Genomic DNA, 21,211 nt, shown 5'->3' on the forward strand with positions numbered 1-21,211 from the left:
ATTTAAAATCACTTCTACTGCCAAAATTTTGAAACTATAACGAGAGCTAATCAATTATTTTGGATGAGTTAATTGCGGATTGTACTTGCCTAAATAGACTCCCTGTTGTTCTACTGCTGCAGATAGACTGTCTTAGTGAAATTTTTTCAGAGAAAGATAAGATTGTTTTTTGACAAATAGACCTCATGAGGGCAAAGAGTAAAAAAATCCCTCGAGAGGTCTATCCACTCTTAGGAGGTAGTGTTGTGCGCAGCGGAATTCAAACAAAAAAGAGCATGAACAAGCGAGATCGAATCACAAACAATAAACCAATACAAGCACCACAGCAAGACAATGAGTTTTACGTGGTTTGGCATGTTGCCTACGTCCACGGGGCAAGGAGGGGGTGGATTTTACTATTAGAGAGAGAAAGAGAGTACAAAAAGAGATTACAAATTTACTCAAAACTCACAAATTAATCTCTCAAACAAAGCTTTCAAATCTCTCACCAAATCTCTCAATCACACTGCTCAAAAGTCTCTTCTTTTTGCTTTAAGAAAACCCTGAAAAACGTGTGCTTCAATATATATCAAAACACAAGCCAAATTAGAATAGGAAACGAAGCTCAGGTCCAAACTCGAGTCACGGTCGACCACACTTGACGCCGCGATCGACCAGACAGAACGTCAAAAAACCAAAAATCCATTACAGGGTCCGCGGTCAACCGCATTTGATGGCGCAGTCGACCTATCAGAACTCCAGAAAATACCTTGTACTCGTACACGTTTCTGGTCGACCGCACATGTTGTCGCGGAAAAATTGCAAAGAAGAGAACAAAGAAAATTGACTTGTATTCCTTTGATTCTGATTACAATTTGATTACAAAAGAGAAGAGAACGAATTTGATTCTCTCCTTTGTTTAAAACTGGGTTCTTCTCGGTAGCGATGGAATGCCTCCTTCGATTGCTCGCGTCAAATTTGCTCTCCGTTGACGATCCGACTATCTTCTATCTCGTGGGAACGATGAACTTCTGTGGAAAGTTTAATGGATAACTCTGAATGAGTTTTAGAACTCTGAATGACTTATAACTCTGTTAATAGAGTTGTTAGAATCGAAAATTCGGTTAATGACCAAGCTGATATTCTGTTGTTGAAGAATCCTCTTCGATTTGATCTTCTGAATTTGATTCAAAAATCCTATCTCTAAGGATTTTACTGCTGCTGCTGTTGAATCACCAAACCTGATTGGTTGAGATCCTGAAAATCCAACCTGCTGCCTCCTCTTCCGTTCTAAAAAGCCAGCCTTTAACTCAGTTGAGTTTGTTGAGTTTTTATAGGTGGATAGGAGGTTGTAACTGCCCTCTAAATCCACTCCTAAGTGGGCGTGATTTCCTCAGATCGTGGGGAAATAGTTCTGAAACCGTTCGGCTCGTATTCGAACGAGTCAAACGCCTAATCTAGCGTTCAGAACCCAACGTCACCTCTTAGAATTGAGACGCGAAGTTGGGTGTTGGCTGAACACCAATGAACGCGAGGGTCGCTCGCGTTTGGTTTGTTATAGCTTAGAAACGCGGGGGTCGCCTGCTTTTCCAAAATTGTGACGCGGGGATGACTTCCGCGTTTTTAGAAGAGATTAGTTGATCTGTAACCTCTTCTAAGAGCGTTGCAAGGACCGTTGTTCGGTAATCCTAGCTTTAGCTGTTGTGGAACGTGAAAGTCGTCAGATTGTAACCTTCACTGTAAATTATGAAGACTGCTGAATAGAGTTTTCATCAGTTGTCGGAAGTATCGTTGAATTATAACACTCCTCGATCTATGTGAAAAGTCCTCTATTTGCAGCTTTCGATCGATGGCGTGAAACTATTTGATTGTAGTTTCTATTGTTGGAACTTGACGGGAATCAAACATCCATAGTGACTTTTAAACGAATATTTGCCCACAGCTCTCTACCAAGCAACTCACTAACTAAGTCCAACCTTTTATTTCTAAAATCATTACACTGCTCATCAGCATCTCTAATAGTTGCTAATATTAGTCATGCTGTTGTCGCAGCCATCAAGATCAATCATCTCAGAAATGAGGCCGTGTTTGTAGCGGTTGCAGAGTTGCAGATACAACGATTAGAAAGTCGTCTGATCGTAACTTCCATCTTCGGGGCTTGATGAGGATCAGCTATCTATTGTGATTTTTAGACAGCCTATAGCGATCGACCGGCCAGAGCTCAAACTGATTCCTGCTTCATTTTTCCTGAACTTCGTCGTTGTTTTTGCCATTTCTACAATTCTCCATCTCGGCGAAGTTTTTTCAAAACTAAGTCGACATCAATACCAACCAAACGTCCTACTTGTTGCATTCATTACAAAGTGGAATCAATCCACGACAATGGACTCAATCCATAATAAATCAGGAACCAAATGAGAATGCGAACAATCTTCACCATGTTGGTATCAACTCATCAAACTAGCTACATCAAAATGATTGCCTACGTATTCTCTTGCCCAAGCAATCAAGTCTCACGTAGTTCACCCAAATAACCTCCAAAGGTCCTCAACAATGAAGAATGTTCAATAACTCTAAACAATGACCAAATTTCACCCTAGTGATAACTTTGGTCAACATATCTACATGATTATCCTTTGTGTGGATCTTCTCCAATATAACATCTCCATCATCTAAAACATCTCGAACAAAATAGAATCTGACATCAATGTGCTTTGTGCGTGCATGATATACCTGATTCTTTGCCAAATAGATAGGCGACATGCTATCACAATACACCCGGATGGTCTCCTGTGTAAGCCCCAAGTCATCCAACAATTCTTGCAACCACAAAGCCTCCTTTACAGCTTCAGTTACCGTCATATATTTTGCCTCTATAGTAGAGTGTAGACTGAAGTGTACATCTCCAACGCACTAGTGCTTCTGTTAGTGTAAATACATATCCTGTAGTAGACCAACGCCTGTCAAGATCCCCCGCATAATCAGAATCCATGTATCCAACACAATCCTGTCCAATCTTCTCATTCTTCTGAAATACCAAACCAACATCCACAACAACTTTGATATACCGTAGAATCCATTTCACAGCCTCCCAATGACCCTTCCCGGGGTCGTGCATGTATCTGTACACCATGCTCACAGTCTGTGATAAATCTAACCTCGTACACACCATCACATATATCAAGCTACCCAGTGCATTGGCATATGAAACTTTGGACATGTACTCTCGGCCCTCGACTAAAACAGGTGATATCTTAGCTGAAAGCTTAAAATGTGGAGCCAATGGAGTACTCACCCCTTGGCATTACCATCAAAGCTGAATTTATTCAATATTTTTTGTAAGTAGCTCGTCTGTGTCAGCTTCAATCTCCCTTTCACACCGTCTCTCTCAATCTCCATACCCAATATCTTCTTAGCTACTCCAAGATCATTCATCTCAAATTCGGATACCAACTCCTTTTTTATTTTTCGAATAACCAAAAAATTCTTGGAAGCAATGAACATATCATCAACATATAATAACAAATAAATATACTCACCATCCTGTAGCTTGTGCATATAAACACATGGGTCATATGGGTTCATCGTGTATCCATGACCAATCATAAAACTGTCGAATCTCTTGTATCATTGTCACGATGATTGTCTCAATCCATAAAGAGACTTCTTTAGTTTGCACACAAAATCTTCATTGTCTGTAGCTCTAAAATCCATAGGTTGTGTTATGTAGATCTCCTCCTCTAAATCTTTATGTAGAAAGACTGTCTTAACATCCATCTAGATCAAATCCAAATCCAGTTGTGCCACCAATGTTAATAGTATCCTTATCGATGAATGCTTCATGACCGGTGAGAATACTTTATTATAATCAACGTCCTCAAGTTGGACATGCCCCTTGGCAATCAATCTGGATTTGTACCGAATATCCTCATTAGAAAATCCCTCTTTCTTCGCATATACTCATTTGTATCCAATAGTCTTCTTACCCTTCGGTAGCTTTGCAAGTTTCCAGGTGTCATTCTTCTGAAGAGAGTGCATCTCCTCCTCCATAGCTTCCATCCACCTGATTGAATCAGAGCTTAACTTTGCTTCCCTTTATGTAGAAGGAACTAAATCATTAACAACCTCCACTTATAAAGCATATGCAACCATCACATTATTGTATCTAGCTGATCGACGAATAATCCTTTTAGATCTATTAGCTGCAATCGACTCCTGAACATGACCATGTCCCTGAGTCTCACCATCCACTGTATCCTCCAAATGCCCATCCGTCATATCTCCTCCCAGTGTCACCTCTATAGGAGCCTCAATAGATACAATATTCTCTGAAGTATGTGGAGTCACATCATCATCCACCTGCTGTGATATCCCACTAGTATGGCCTTCCTCCACCTGCTGAGAGACTTGAGGCCTCCTCATGTACGCCTCATCAAAAGCGACATCCCTGCTAATAATCATCTTCTTATCTTGTGGATCCCACAACTTGAAGCCTTTAACTCCATCTCTAAAGCCTACAAAGACTACTTTTGTAAGGACAATGAATTTTTGATAATAGTTAAAATATTTTTTTTGGTATTTTAAAATATTTAACTATTATTTTTAAAAGAGTATTTATACTTTTCTTGATATTCTACAATTTTTTATGATTTAAAATTAAAGTTTTATATTTATTTAAATGATTTAGATATTTATAAATTTATTTATTGTAGTAAAAAATTTTAGAATTTATCTGTTATGTTATCGATACTATTACGTATCATTTTGAATAATATATTATATTATTATTATTATTACGTATTATTTTATATAATACGTTGTATTATTAATAATGTATTATTTATATAATTTGTTGTATTATTTCTGGTGTTGCATATTATCGGTTGTATTAGTACAACTGGTATGTTTTATTATGTAGATAATTATCCCGTAATTATTGATTTTAAATGTAAGTAAATATATTTTTTATTAAATATTCTTGTTTAATTGTACAATTTGTTGTATTATTTCTTCTGTTACGTATCAGCTATTGTATTAATACAACTGGTATGTTTTTATTTGTAGATAATTATTCCGTAATTATTTTGATTTTTAAATATCATTCTTTCAATGTCTATCTTCTTTGCAAAAGGCACATTGATTCCTACTAACACTCTTATGGCCACTTCTATTCTTTGACTTTGAGCGATTAAACTGGCGGCGGTTTGGACTACGACCTCTCACTGCTAATGCATCTCCCGATGTCTTCTCAGAGGGTTCACCATCACTCTTCCTCAACTCATAGTTCACTAATGTTGAGGTCACCTCCTTGTAGCTAACAATGGTTCTTCCATTTATCATTGTGGGGACAAATGTACTATAATCATCTTCTGGCAATAAACATAGTAACAACATCGCCTTGTCTTCATCCTTAACCATGATATCCACATTTGCCATATTCGACAGCAATTTAGTGAAGTTATTGACGTGCTCTCTAATGAAAACTTCCCTCTTCATCTTGTATTAATACAACTGGTATGTTTTTATTTGTAGATAATTATTCCGTAATTATTTTGATTTTTAAATATCATTCTTTCAATGTCTATCTTCTTTGCAAAAGGCACATTGATTCCTACTAACACTCTTATGGCCACTTCTATTCTTTGACTTTGAGCGATTAAACTGGCGGCGGTTTGGACTACTACCTCTCACTGCTAATGCATCTCCCGATGTCTTCTCAGAGGGTTCACCATCACTCTTCCTCAACTCATAGTTCACTAATGTTGAGGTCACCTCCTTGTAGCTAACAATGGTTCTTCCATTTATCATTGTGGGGACAAATGTACTATAATCATCTTCTGGCAATAAACATAGTAACAACATCGCCTTGTCTTCATCCTTAACCATGATATCCACATTTGCCATATTCGACAGCAATTTAGTGAAGTTATTGACGTGCTCTCTAATGAAAACTTCCCTCTTCATCTTGAATTGATAAAATCTCTTCTTCAAGTGAAGTCAATTCTCAATGCTTTTAGTAAGACTCTTCTCATTGAGTGTTTCCCATAACCGTTTCTCCGACGTCTCGTTCATAACATCGTAGATCAAATCCGGCGTTAAGCATGACCTAATAACCCCACATGCTCTACTGTTAACCTTCTTCTAAACATTTTCCTCCATATCAGTTGGTTTTTCTTGTAATTCAAGAGTCTTCTTTAAATTCTGGGTATCCAACGCATCCATCACCTGACACATCCACAAATCGAAATTTATCTTCCCGTCAAACTTCTAAACATTAATTTTAGTGTTATTGATGCTCAAACCCTGTATCGTCTTCGAAAGAGACGATTCCTATGTACTTGATTCACCCATGTTGACGATCCAATCTCTTCAAACAAGAATCCTATAGAGAATCCTCCAAAATGAGCCCTAAGCCAAACCCGAAGCTCTGATACCACTTGTTGTGCGTAGTGGAATTCAAACACAAAAGAGCACGAACAAGCGTGATCGAATCACAAACAACAAACCAATACAAGCACCACAGCAAGACAACGAATTGTACGTGGTTCGGCAAGTTGCCTACGTCCACGGGGTAAGAAGGGGGTGGATTTTACTATTAGAGAGAGTACAAATAGAGATTATAAATTCACTCAAAACTTACAAATTAATCTCTCAAACTAAGCTCTCAAATCCCTCATCAAATCTCCCAATCACATTGCTCAAAAGTCTCTTCTTTTTGCCTTAAGAAAATCCTAAAAAACGTGTGTTTCAATATATATCAAAACACAAATCAAATCAGAACAAGAAACGAAGCCCAGGCCAAACCCGAGTCGCGGTCGACCGCACTTAATATCGTGGTCGACTGGACATAATGTCAGAAAACCAAAAATCCATTATAGGGTCAGCAGTCGACCTCACTTGACACCGCGGTCGACCAACCAGAACTCCAGAAAATACCATGTACTCGTACACGTTTCCGGTCGACCGACCAGAACTCCAGAAAATACCATATACTCGTACACGTTTCCGGTCGACCGCACATGTTACTGCGATCGACCGGCCAGTGTTCAAACTGATTCCTACTTCGTTTTTCCTGAACTTCATCGTCGTCTTCGCCGTCGTCTTCACCGTCGTCTTCGCCGTTTCTACAGATAGTAGATGAGGTCTGTTTGCAACAATAGTGCCACTGTGGATCTATTTGTAATTGCGTGATAGTGACGATGGTCTATCCTAAATTAACACTAATTTATATCATGTCCCCAAGGGATTGTAAATTGGCCTGCTGGTAGGGTGAATATTCACTATCTATCTATCTATCTCAGTTTACAAACTCCAAAGTATTCAGAGCAGAGGGATCCGCAACAGTATTGAGTTACTAATACATTTAAGGGTGAGTGGTGAGGAATGAAATAGTGGCTACAAAACAAAGAAATGTCTCTATTTTGGAGGTTACAGAGGTCACATGGGGAGCGCATGAATTAGGGGTGTTAAACCGTATTCATATCCGAGAAAATATCCGTAACCATATCTGTTAGGCTACGGATATAGTTATTCAAATCTATAACCGATAAGATATGATTACATATATGATTTTGTAGTAAAATATACGTATCCGTATCCGAAATATCCGAATACATCTTAGTCATACTCTTACGATAGTTTCGATTCTTAGATTATGGATTTGTGATTAATTTTAATGATCAAGATATCTAATCTTAACTTTTCAATTACAATGAACATATTAACAAACTCTTTTGTATCACATGAACTATGTTTTTCTCCATACTATCTAGTTTTTTCATATCCGTTTTGTATCCGCATGCATATCCGCTCATATATCCTCATATATAACCATAACCAAATCCGATTTTAGCGGATATGATTATGAATCTTCCTTACCGATGTATATCCGTATTTATATCTGTATCCGAGATGGGTAAGCGGATATTGATATGGTAAGCATCATATCCGAGCCGTATCCGGACCGAGTGCACCTCTGAATCTAAAACAAAGAGTGCTCTAAGATAAGGTGAGGGTGCCCTCCCTAAAAGGCTTGTCTCTTTCAATAGATTGTTGAGAGATCAAGATATGAAGATTATTGTTAGGTTAAGTGTCGCATTTATTGAATGTGGGCTGCTTTGATACTTATGTGGGAATCATTAAGCTCTACTTTTGCAAGAAAAGTACAGTTCAACATGGACTGTGTTGGCAACGGAGTCAACCGGTAGTTGTGACTCTGTGGGTAATAACAAATTTGTATTTGTTCTTCTTTCTATAGTTTAGTTTATATTGAGCATGGTGTAGACCTACTACAGTACTAAGTACGATGTTCTTTCTAAACTAAAATCACACTTTTCCATTACTATGTATGAGGGGTATTTGTCATGTACTTCATGCAAATTAGAATTAGTCAAAATGTGTGTTTGAGATAATAATTAATTGTATTAGTTGCATTTTTAAAGGAAATTATGCATAGACCCCTCATAGTATCACTATTTTTAGCTCATTGTTGCAAATAGAACCGCTGGGTTAAATTTGATCAACTCTTTTATCCTCATGTAGGCTCTCTAATTTCATCTAAGGGCAATCTCTTACCAAGGGTAAAAGAGCCATAAAAAATATCTCAAGTATTTATCTACAACAGTAAAACTACAGAGTAAGTTTAAAACAAGGAAAAATTGTGTCAATGTCCAAAAATCAAAATTTGATGTGGCTCATTGCCCCTAATTATTTCTATTGTGTATTGGCCCCCAAAATTGTATTTTACCTGGATTCCTCATTTTACACCTCTTTTATTCTCCACCCACTAAAAAGCTTCATCATTTCCTCATTGTCCCTCTCCCTAAATCCTCATCCATGCCTCCAACTTCGGTGTCACCACTACCGTGTTGCTTGTCCCTCCCCTCTTCCTCCTCTCTCCTAACCCTAACTTTGACCCTAGCATTCATGGTTGCTCCCCCCTTCATCTTCTTCTCCTCTCTTCTAACCTTAATTGTGTCATGCCCCGAGCACACGGGCCCGTTGGTGCGTGCAAGCTGTGGGACCCAACGAGAGCAACTCGATATTGTCTAAAATCCACTGCCAAAATACTAGCACTAGTTAATCTCGGGCCTTGGGCCTTTCTCTATTTAAACAACTAATACTTCTTCACATTGGTCCCCGTGGGCCCAGAGTATGACAAATGGTACCAGAACAGTTAGCTAACTAGAAATGTGGAGCTAAGTGCTATACGGGACTAATTGTTACACCGCATAGATGTGGTGTGAGCCACCTCTAGAGCTCATAGGAGCCACATCTAGAATCCACATCGCATGGCAAGTGACACTGGGATGTGCCAATTATCATGTCGAGATGACGAGGACATCTTCTTTGTAAGGTAGGGTGATTGTGACACCTTACTTTAGTCCCACATGAACTAGTGTGAAGAAATGTTAGTGGTTTAAATAGAAAAAAGCCTGAGGCCCAAGAGTAACTAGTGATAGCATTTTGACAGTGAATTTTAGCAAACATCGAGTTGATCTCGGTGGGTCCCACGGCTTACAAGTGCCAACGGGCCCGTGGGCCCGGGGGTGACAAACCGTCATGCCCTCCTTTCCTCCTACTCTTTCCTAACCCTAGTCCTAACCCTCCTCCTCCTCTCCCTCTTTATTTTCCCTTCTGACTTTGCTGTCTCCTTATCCCATCTCCTCCTCCATCACCATCGACCTCAAGTGCATTAGCAAGTAGTTCGATTCCAATGGTGATGATAATAACTCTTCCTACTCCTCCTGTAACAGTGAAAACTCCATTGTCTTCTTCGGCTTCAACTCCTTCTCAAACCATAACTCCACCTCGACCTCCTCCGCATTCATCTCTTGTGATTATACCTCCGCAAAACTCGAATTAGTGACCTCACCTCTCGCCATCGGCATCTTCTCTCACTTTTCTTCATAGTTGTCCCCGCCCCTTACATCGTCTCTCACTGCCACTGTCTCCTACACCATCTTCTGCATTTACCACCTCTCCTGACCCTTTAATAAGAAAAGATTTAGGGTGACTCTCACCGTTCTCTATCTCTTTCATCATTTTTATTCCCAACTCCATTGTTCTCTTCACTCTGTCCTCTTCATCAAAAGACCCTAAAAGCTTGTATTTTGGATCAAAATTGGTGTGGATTCTTTAATTTAAGTAGGGATGTTGGAGACTAAATAATTGGGAGATTAATGTTTATGGCAACATTAGGGGGGTTGAGTTATTGGGGTTGTGATGTATATAGAGATTACCGATTATTTTGTGTTGCTAATATTGAAACTTTAGTGCGAGATAATCATCTTTTTATTGAAAATATAAATTTGTAATTTTTGGAAGAACGTTCTATTTTATTTCAATCTTTGGTTTTGATATGCTAATCTATAAGTGAAACTAGTATGTTTGCGAAATAAGCCTTCAATTATTAATCTTATGCGTTGTATATTAAAGATCAAGTGCTAAACTTGCTCGTAGATGTTTGGGTCAAAAATTGTTGTTTTCATTGTGATTGAATCTATTACAACTTTAATCGTTTACAATAAACTCAAATAAAAGTTAATCTTTTTATAAGATCTTCTTATACAATGAAAATACAAAAGATACGACTCTTGTCAAACAACACAATAGACGTTTATAACCCGCTGCTTGCGTGGGAACTTTGTCTGTGCCGGGGACGTTAATATCCATGGACCACCGTAGATCAGATCTGGTTGACAGATTAAGTTGATCAAAGCTCTTACTTCACGAAGGAAGTAATCGCTGCATCGATAATCTCGACCAAGCGAGATCACGGCTCTTCTCGAGATTTAAGACCAAGCTTAAATTCGGAGGAATAGGGAACGGGTCTCAGATCTCTCGAACTCCACTTTTTATGTACAGGAGATCGCCAAGATCTGCTAACCCTTGCTGTAAATTTGTGGCTCCACTCTCCAATTCGATAGCGTTTCGCCCTCTTGACTTTCAGCCCCTGAGAAATGAACACCCGAGCTCGTATTTATAAGCTTCGGGAGTGGGTATTTGGATAAGAACAAGGGATTCCTCCTTATCTTCAGTTGAGAACTGAATAACCACAATATCAGATCAGTTAGGATGCTCAGGAACGAACAAATCCCAAGAAAAATCGTCAAAACCGAAACATGATCAAATCTGGCCGAAGCGTCACCCGGTGGCTCGGCCTGGTCGGGCCACCAAATGGTGGCTCAGATTTGGGCTGAGCCACTGGCCCGATCGGATCGTTTTGACGGGATCCGGCCGCCAGAGGCTTTCTTGATTTTCTCGGGTTTGACTCGTTCCGTCGTTACACGTATTTCATTGTTTTGTTGATCTGTACGTTGTTTTGATAACCGATGAGCATGCGGGCCATTTAGTGGTGGCCGGTGAGCACGCGGGCCACTTGGTTCACCGATTTGATGGTCGATGAGCGTGCGGGCCACTTGATGGTGGCCGATGAATGCACAGGCTATTCAGTTCGCCGTTTCGCTTTATGTGTTCATTGGCGTTGAATAATCCTCGTAGACTTAGATAATGGCGTTCATCACCTTCTTTTTGTCTCGAGCTGTATTCGGGGACCTATAGGTAATTTTTGATGCCTACAGATATCCTCTCCAAAGAATTTCAGACTCGTTCTTTTATAAGGGAGTCTGGAATATTTTGGATAAGATAGGCCCTTTCCTCAATCCCGTACAGGGACCTGTGAATTGCTTTAATTCTTAACTTCTTCAGCCTTCAGTCTATTCAGTATTTTGTCGAATAGATGAAGTTCTTCCGGTGCTGCGTTTATCGTCTGACCATTGGCGAAATCTTGGATTGAAGTTGGTGAGTTAGTTTTGGCTCGTGTCATTGAGTTGACTTTGAACTGATTATCTTCGTCGCAACACGTTGACCGGCGTTGACCTAGGGCTACGCGTTGATCGGCGTTGGCCTTAGGGTTTGTATCGATCGGCGTTGACTTTCATCGAATCGTGTTGAACGGCGTTAACACAGTTTATACTCGTACGTTTGCTAGAGTCTACACAGTTTAAGCTCTTAAGGCGTTGGAGCGTGACGGTCCCAAATGTTGGGGCTGCAGGACCAACTATTAAAGTTGATACATCTGCATGTGTGGATCTTATCCTGAATTTGTTGCATGTCCAAGTCACGAGACCAACTAATGAGGCTGGTGTGTCAGTGACTTACGCGTATATAGGATTTTTGGCAATCACTCAGCCATCAACGAGTTTGATGAGCATTTACCGACTACCGTTTGAATCGGGCTAGCATGCAGATTGTTTAAATCCGTTCCGCATGTAATGTTATGCTAAAAGAGTTAACTCATTTAGTGCTACGATATTGAATACGTAGACTTCTTCTTTCTCACATGAAAAGACTAAACGACGACGCGTGTTAGGTGTAGACTTTAAGTTTTTTTGGCAAACCCTCAGCCTTCAACGGGTTTGACGTGTCTTTACCGATTACCGTTTGAATCAGGCTTGCATTCGGATTGTTTAGGTCCATTCCACATGTGATGTTGTGCTAAGAGAGTCAACTCTTTTAGTGCTACGATATTGAATACGTAGACTTCGTCTTTCTTACGGGAATAGACTACCCGACAACGCGTGTTAGGCGCTGACTTATCCCTACTTAGGCTTCAGGATAAAATTCCCTAGACTTGGACTCTGGTGTCTTCTTCAATCGGTGAAAGACTAAACCGGTAACACATATTAGGCGTTGACTTATCCCTGCCCAGGATTCAGGATAAAATTCCCCGTGCGTGTGAAGCACGGATTTTGGCGTTATGAATAGCAACCTGTCATAATGTCGAATATATAGGTTTTTGTTCTTTTTACGGTTAAGAACTAACCGGAAACGCGTGTTAGACATTGACTTATCCCTGCTCAGGATTCGGGATAAAATTCTCCATGCATAAAAGGCATGGATTTTTGTTGCTACGATGCTGAATACGTAGACTCGGTCGTTTTTACAGGAACGAACCATCCAGCAACGCAGATTAAGCACTAACTTATCCCTACTTAGGCTTCAGGATAAAATACCCCAGACTGGTATTCTGATGTCATTTTTAATCGGTGAAAGACTAAACCGGCAATGCGTGTTAGGCGTTGACTTATCCCTACTTAGGATTCGGGATAAAATTTCCCGTGCGTGTGAAACACGGATTTTGACGTTATGAATAACAACCTGCCACAATATCGAATATGTGGGTTTTTGTTCTTTTTACGGTTAAGAACTAATCGGCAACGCGTGTTAGGCATTGACTTATCCCTACTCAGGATTCGGGATAAAAATCCCCATGCATAAAAGACATGGATTTTTGTTGCTACGATGCTGAATACGTAGACTCGGTCTTTTTTACGGGAACAAACCACCCAGTAACGCAGGTTAAGCTCTGACTTATCCCTACTCAGGCTTCGGGATAAAATACCCCAGACTAGTATTCTGGTGTCTTTTTTAATCGGTGAAAGACTAAACCGACAACGCGTGTTAGGCGTTGACTTATCCCTACTTAGGATTCGGGACAAAATTCTCTATGCATAAAAGGCATGGATTTTGTAGTTGAAGGATGGTGTCTTCTCTTGGGGGCAAAGACGAACCCGATATGGGAGGGGAAAAATTTTATATTCTATCTCCCAAAGCTGAAGAGGAATAATTTTATATTCTATCTTCAGTTACAAAAAAAACTCAAAGTGGGATCTCTACTTCAAGAATCCGGGAAGGTAAAACTAAGAGTGGGATCTCCACTCCGAGAATCAAAAAGATTCGGATAACTCTAATTGTCGGAAGGTTTAATTACCGAACTAAAGATGGATTTCTCGTTTATCGAGAGTGAATTATGGTTTTGATCCTTACTGTAGGAAGGTTTGACAAAGCGAGAGTTTAAGGTGATCCTAACTGTAGGAAGGTTTGATCACTCAGTTTAAAAGTAGACCTCTCATCTATGGAAGGAATCGAGAGGGGATTTTGGTTTTGGTCCTAACTGTAGGAAGGTTTGACTAAGTGAGAGTGGGAGTGTGAGATGACCCTAACTTTTATAGGTTTGATCACTCGATTTTTGGACCTCTCGTTCATTGAAGGAATCGAGAGGAGATTTTGATTGTGGTCCTAACCATAGGAAGGTTTGACCAGGTAGACAGTGAGAGTGGGAGTACAAATTATAGTGGGAGTGTTGACTCATACAAATCACTCAAAGACGTTTCTGGTGTTAAGTGACAAATACTTAACACGGAGGGATTTGACAGTCGTCAATGATCAAGATGTTAAAATTCCAAGTACTATGTCTGGAATTTAATAATGGGAATGTTGAGTGCACTGACGCATCAGAAGTTTTAGTGGATTCAACCGAAAGGAATTTTGGTGGTCCCACCATCAATTAGTCTCATCGGTGGGGGATTTTGTGGTGAAGACCGTGAGTCGTCAAACACCAATGAGAGTTTTGTGAGAAAAAATTAATCCAATGAAGTGATCGAATCTCGTCTCAGCAAAAGAGTATTCGAAAATCACAGTGGGAGTTTAGTGTTTATCACTTTGTTCGTAATGATCGGGTTATCCCTAAGAAAATAAATCACAGTGGGAGTTTAGTGTTTATCACTTTGTTCGTAATGATCGGGTTATCCCTAAGAAAATTATATGTATTATTCTTCTTAGTGTTTATCACTTTGTTCGTAATGATCGGGTTATCCCTAAGAAAATTATATGTATTATTCTTCCGGAAACTTCCTATTACATAAATCATCCACCCCCAGCTTCATTCGCGAAACTGGGTCTAATATTGTACTTAGTTGGATGACTGGGTTATCCTTAAGAGTACCAGACATGACACTCTCCAGGAACTTCCCTTGAAAGAAAAGGAAACAGTTTAGACTTATATACATGTTGGAGTATTGAGAAACACTTTATACTCGTATACTCTTCGGAGTGTTGCCATTCTCATTTGGCTTATCCCAGCATTATGACGCCGACTTCAACTAAGATTTGGATGCTATTTTTTAGAGAAAAGTAATCCTTGATGGGATGAAGGACCCTCCTGTGATACGCACAGTACTTTAGATCTGTGATGTTGTCAGCTTCCTCCTGATCTGGGATAGGTAGTAGCTTGATCTTGTTATTTTCAAGGAGGGACTCAAAAATGGCGGGAACATCTTCGTCCTTAAAGGAGTACTCTTTTTGAAGTTTCGGGTCTGAAGCCTTTTGCTGTCTTCGGGATTACCGTTGTGACATTTGATTAGCATCAACACCAGCTGCAGGTGCCTTGCCCTTACCACGGGAGGTGAAGTTTGAGTTCGGATGATTAATTAGCCGTCGATTGGCTCCTCTCGGCCTTCTTTCTTCGGAGAAAGCGTTCGGCCTGCTCTCCGCACGTCTTCAACTCTTTCCATGTGTTGGACAGTGCAACTCCCATAACTTTCAATATCTCAATAGATAGGTTGTTATGATATGTTTGTAGGATGAAGTCCTCCATGATCGGATCTCGGCAGTTCATCGCTTTATTCCGGAAATGTTTAATGAAGTCGCCAACTGTTTCTTCGTCTTCCTATTTCTCCTCAAAGAGTGTCCTGATGGATATCTCGGCGTCATCGTCAAAGAAGTTGCTGAGGAATGAGCTCTCCATATCGTCCCAGCTGTTGATATTTTTAGGCTTGAGACGGCGGTACAAATCGAAGGCAGGCCCGCGAAGGGTGCCGACGAATGACCGAACCATCAAGGCTTTATTGCCAGAGACCATGCCCAAGTGGGATTTGAAGTAGATCAGATGTTGAGTAGGGGAGCCTTTCCCGTCGAATGGTGTGAAGTTGATCAGGTTGAACTTCGCTGGATACAGGATCAAATCCCAATTTCTTGGGTAAGGACACGGAATCTCAGTCTTCTTCACCTCTCGATCAGACATCAGAGCGTTGACTTTTCTCTCGAGATCCTTCATCTTTTCGTCCTTGTCTGTATCATGCTTCAGACGATTTGTGAGAGGAACAACGGGACCACCCCCAGTGTTGTCATCATTGGCGAGACCACCCCCGGTGTTATTGTCTTCAGTAGGACCACCCCTAGTGTTCTGGTCAACGGGAAGGTCATTTGTATTGATGTATTCATCCACGTCTGAATCGCTAGCTGCTTGGCTAACATTGTTGCGATGGCTGGATTCACCGAACTGATTAGACAGAGCCCGAATTTGTTGGTCATGCTCTTCCCTCATCCGTAGCATAGTCATTTCCATTTCAATCTTGAATGCCTCTTTATGCTTGGTTAGAGCATCCTCAAGAATTTTGATGATTTGCTCGGTGTTGATCATGAATACCTCGCGGGATTCCCCTGGGCTGGATATCGTTTTATCAGAAGCGACTGTAGAGTTAGCATCTGATACTTCATCATCCGAAAATAATCCCCTCTGTATTCACTGATAATCTCTTTGTCTAATGGTTCTTGATCGCACACGGGTTAGACGATAAGATATTAGCGGGTCAAAGCTAGAAGGTCGAATCGACTTTCCCATATCAGCCATATTTATTGTGACTTCCGAAAGCTCGTCACCTTGAACAACTGATTGTTTCTTACGGAAACGTTTTGGCTTAGACTTAGTTATTTCGTTAGAGATCTTCTCAAATACCGAGACCCTCTGTGGAGCGGCCTTAGGGCAGCTACACACTGATAATATTGCTCTGATTAGTTTAGCGTACGGACAGTAAGATTCTGTTTCTCGGGTACTTCTCTTCTGAGACTTGTTCGTATCCCCAGCCCAATAGTACAACTCGTCGGTCATATGACCGGAGCAACCTATCACGTGTTGGCATGACTTTTCAGGTATAACGTCGTCGTCTGACAAACATGTTTCCTTCTAAGAGCTTGCTGCCTTATTGGCGTTCTTAAGAGTCACGTATTTAGATCTACGCGTTTGGAAGCGCGAGCTCTTGACGGGCTCTTGGACTTCAATTCAACATCCAAGGTGGTCAAGTGTAGGGGTTTTCCCATTATAGGAAGGCTCTGACTTGTTGCGAGGGTGTGTGCGACCCCCAGCTCGAGTGGTTGCTCGGGGTTCACTCACCGGACCCAAGCGTTCTTTGATTGAAACTTTGCCTCGATCCTCGTGCAAAGGACCTAGGCGATCCGTCATTCTCATCTTGAAATGGGACAAGTCTCCGTGGTCGTGAGGCTTCACCGGAAGTGCGGAATTCATCGGGACAGAAACCCGGGCTGTCGGATGCTTAAACGGGACTGCGGGAGGTGAACCGGGTGCGAACCGAACCGAACCGCGTACGAACCAATCCGAACCGGGTGCGAACTGGCAGGCGAACCTGGCCACTTGGTGAATCAGCTTGGGCCGAGCCACTATTTGGGTGGCTGCAGCATGGCGCAAACACACTTGGTGGCTCGGTTTTGGCCGAGCCACCAGATGGTGGTTCACGCATACTAGCAGTTTCGGACGCTGTTTGACTTTTTGTCGACGCAATTTTGGACTTTGGTTTCCAGACTTGGTGTAGCTTTGGTGACTTCTTGATCACCTCATTTTGTTTTAGCTTCTGCGCTTCTCGCACGAGAATTCGTGCGTGCGCGATCAAGGCGTGATGCTTCTGAATACGCTCCTCGAGGGTTGAGCGAGTCTGTTTGACTTGGATCCACTCATTCGTTGTTGGTTTGGAGGAGAGACCATTTATTTGTTGCTGTGGCACTCGGTGCCTTCTGCGTTTCAGATCCGCCTCATAGTCAATCCCGTTAACAGGCTCCAAAGCCTTAGCAAGTCGGCGCGTAAGTCGTTGGCGCTGTCTTTGGCGTGCCCTCTTTGATAAGGTTGGCGTGCCTTCTGCGATTGACTCCTTGACAGAGGAAGGGTTCAGATTTGTAGATCTGGGCTCGTTGGAGGCCGGAGGGGCTTTGCAAGGCGAGATTTCAACGGCAATACGGGCCTTGATCTTCCCGCGCTTGCGAGGGGCAGAGGATCTGGAGGAGGAGGATGACATATACTCCTCGAACTTCAGTTGGTCGAATTCATACTCGATTACTTCTTCAACCGGGATCTGGATCCTTGGTTGCGGCACGACAGCTTCGGCAGCGAAGCTGTTGGCTCCTATTGTGGTCGCCAGCTTGTTTGGGTCAAAAATCGTTGTTTTCATTGTGATTGAATCTATTACAACTTTAATCGTTTAAAATAGCCTCAAATAAAAAGTTGATCTTTTTATAAGATCTTCTTATACAATAAAAATACAAAAGATAAGACTCTTGTCAAACAGCGCAACGGACGTTTTATCACCCGCTGCTTGCGTGGGAACTTTGCCTGTGCCGGGGATGTTAATATCCATGGACCGATGCGGATCAGATCCGATTGACAGATTAAGTTGATCAAAACTCTTACTTCACGAAGGAAGTAATCACTGCAGTGATGATCTCGACCAAGCGAGATCACGGCTTTTCTCGAGATTTAAGACCAAGCTTAAATCCGGAGGAATAGGGGACGGGTCTCAGATCTCTCGAACTCCACTCTTTATACACATGAAATCACCAAGATCTGCTAACCCTTGCTGTAAATTCGTGGCCCCACTCTCCAATTCAGCAGCGTTTCGCCCTCTTGACTTCCAGCCCTTGAGAAATGAGCACCCGAACTCGTATTTATAAGCTTCGGGAGCGGGTATTTGGATAAGAACGAGGGATTCCTCCTTATCTTCAGTTAAGAACTGAATAACCACAGTATCAGATTAGTTAGGACGCTCAGGAACGAACAAATCCCAAGAAAAACCGTCAAAACCGAAACAGGATCAAATCTGGCGGAGCCACCAAATGATGGCTCGGCCTTGGGCCGAGCCACTGGCCCGACCAGATCGTTTTGACGCGATCCGGCCTCCAGAGGCTTTCTTGGTTTTCTCGGGTTTGACTCGTTCCGTCGTTACGCATATTTCATCGTTTCGTTGATCTGTACGCTGTTTTGGTAGCCGATGAGCATGCGGGCCACTTGGTGGTGACGGTGAGCATGCGGGCCACTTGGTTCGCCGATTTGGTGGCCGATGAGCGTGCGAGTCACTTGATGGTGGTTGGTGAGTGCACAGGCTATTCGGTTCGCCGTTTCGCTTCATGTGTTCATCGGCGTTGGATAATCCTCTTAGACTTAGATAATGACGTTCATCACCTTCTTTCTGTCTCGAGCTGTATTCGGTGACCTATAGACAATTTTTGACGCCTACAGTAGATAGTAAATTATTCTCTTATTCTTCAACGACAATCTAACAAATTACATTTAAAGCATGCTATTAAATATGAATCTCTCTTAAACAAGCTGTGATTTGTAGGACAATATATAAAAGGATAAAGCGCGTAAAGTTCAAGAAAAAAGATTTAAATTCTAGTACTTCATCAATTCACCCCCATATGACCGTATCTCTAAAATATCCCTCGCATTGGATGTTAAATTTACACGTTGGCTATTATATTTAACATTGGCTGTTAAATTTAGTAATTGACTGTTACCTATTGGCTATTATGTTTACATATTGGTTGTTATGTTTACCCATTTTGGCTGCTAAGTTTTTCCATAGGTTGTTAAGTTTAGAGTATAATTATTAGGGGGCTATTTATTAGTTCTTAAAATATATAGTATTAGTTGTTAATGTTAAAGATTGTTTGTTAAATATGTGTATTAACTGTCAAATATATAGGATGAATGCTAAATATGTCTGGAAGATTTCATAAGCTGATTTTACGCATCTTTAAGCATAAAATTATCAACTGATTTTAGTCTTAGTTGTCAAATTTAGTAGACAAGCATTGCTTAAACTCTCAAATTGTTATATTTTGACTTTGTATGTTTGATTTTTATTTAACCTATACAATCACTTCTTAAGTTTCCAAACTACCATTTATACTAAATTTCATCCAACTTGATATTTTAGGAAACAATAAATAACCCCCTAAAATTTAGTCCACTTATAAGCTTTTATGTTAAGTATAAAAATTTCAGTTGTCGAAAGAGTCGGTATTATTATAGCTAACATGACCATATATGAAAATATTTCAATTAATAATAGTTAAATATACTCTAAAAATTATCACTTTTGATAGTTATATTATAGTATAACCTTAGCAGGTACACCATAACCTTAAAATTTTATTTTAATGGATAGGTGAAACTTAACAGCAAATTGGTAAACTTAACAGCCGATGGGTAAACTTAACATGTAATGAATAAACTTAACAGTTAATGGTTAAATTTAACAGCCAATGGGTAAACTTAGCATTCAACATTTAAAATTAACACACAATGAGTAAAGTTAACATCAACCAGATAAGATTCACAATTAACCTTTCACAATCAACCCATATAAACTTAACATACAATGAGTAAAGTTAACATCAACCAGATAAGATTCACAGCCAATGGTTATGCTATAAAGTTAACATATAATGAGTAAAGTTAACATCAACCAGATAAGATTCACATCTAACCTTTCACAATCAACCCATATAATTATAAGCTTGTATAATTTTTATGTTTACATACACATAGCATGGATTGCTAGATGGACTATAGCCTTTCGCTAAAGAAAAAAATAGTACTTTATAACCCTGACACTATAAAAAATTACAAGAAAGAAGTGTGAAAAGAGATATTTAATATAGCATCTTTACAATGCAAGATTTTAAAAACTAACTAAAGCATTTCCTCTTGATCATAATATAACTCCGGATTAACAATCTCAACCATGAAGGGTTGGACCCCTGTACTTCTTCCTCAAAATTGCCTTTAAGGAAAGCTTAAGCTTCAAGAGTACTGCTCAATTGTTTTCCTGCATTTTTCTTAGAGTCTCATGTCTGCAATTATCATATCCAACTAAAAAATTGAGAAAAAGAACTTTCCAGCAAGAGAGACAACTTTGATGCATGTGAAGAGCATAGTGAACGAAACCAATACCACTTCCATGTCCTGGAGGCTTGGTGAAGAAATAAACTCTAGATTTCCTTTACAATTTTGATGCGTATTTGTTAGATAAGTTGCTAAGCATTTTCAAACTTGAAGAGAAGGAGGAGAAGGAGGGGAAAGAAGAAGAAGTTAGGGTTTTGGGGAGGGAAGAGAGAGGTGATGCGGTTTATGATGGTGGTCGAGGGCACAAATGAGGTGATGGATTAAACTTGAACTAGTTGAGAATGAGCTCGAGAGGTCGGTGATGCCGAAGGGTGAAGTGGGATAGGGAGATGGTAGGGTCAGAGGAGAAGATGAAGAGGGAGTGGAGGAGGAGGAGGGTTAGGGTTAGGAAAGAGTAGGAGGAGAGGAGGAGAG

Source organism: Asparagus officinalis, chromosome 3, assembly GCF_001876935.1.
Source record: "Asparagus officinalis chromosome 3, Aspof.V1, whole genome shotgun sequence".
In the NCBI taxonomy this organism is placed as follows: Eukaryota; Viridiplantae; Streptophyta; class Magnoliopsida; order Asparagales; family Asparagaceae; genus Asparagus; species Asparagus officinalis.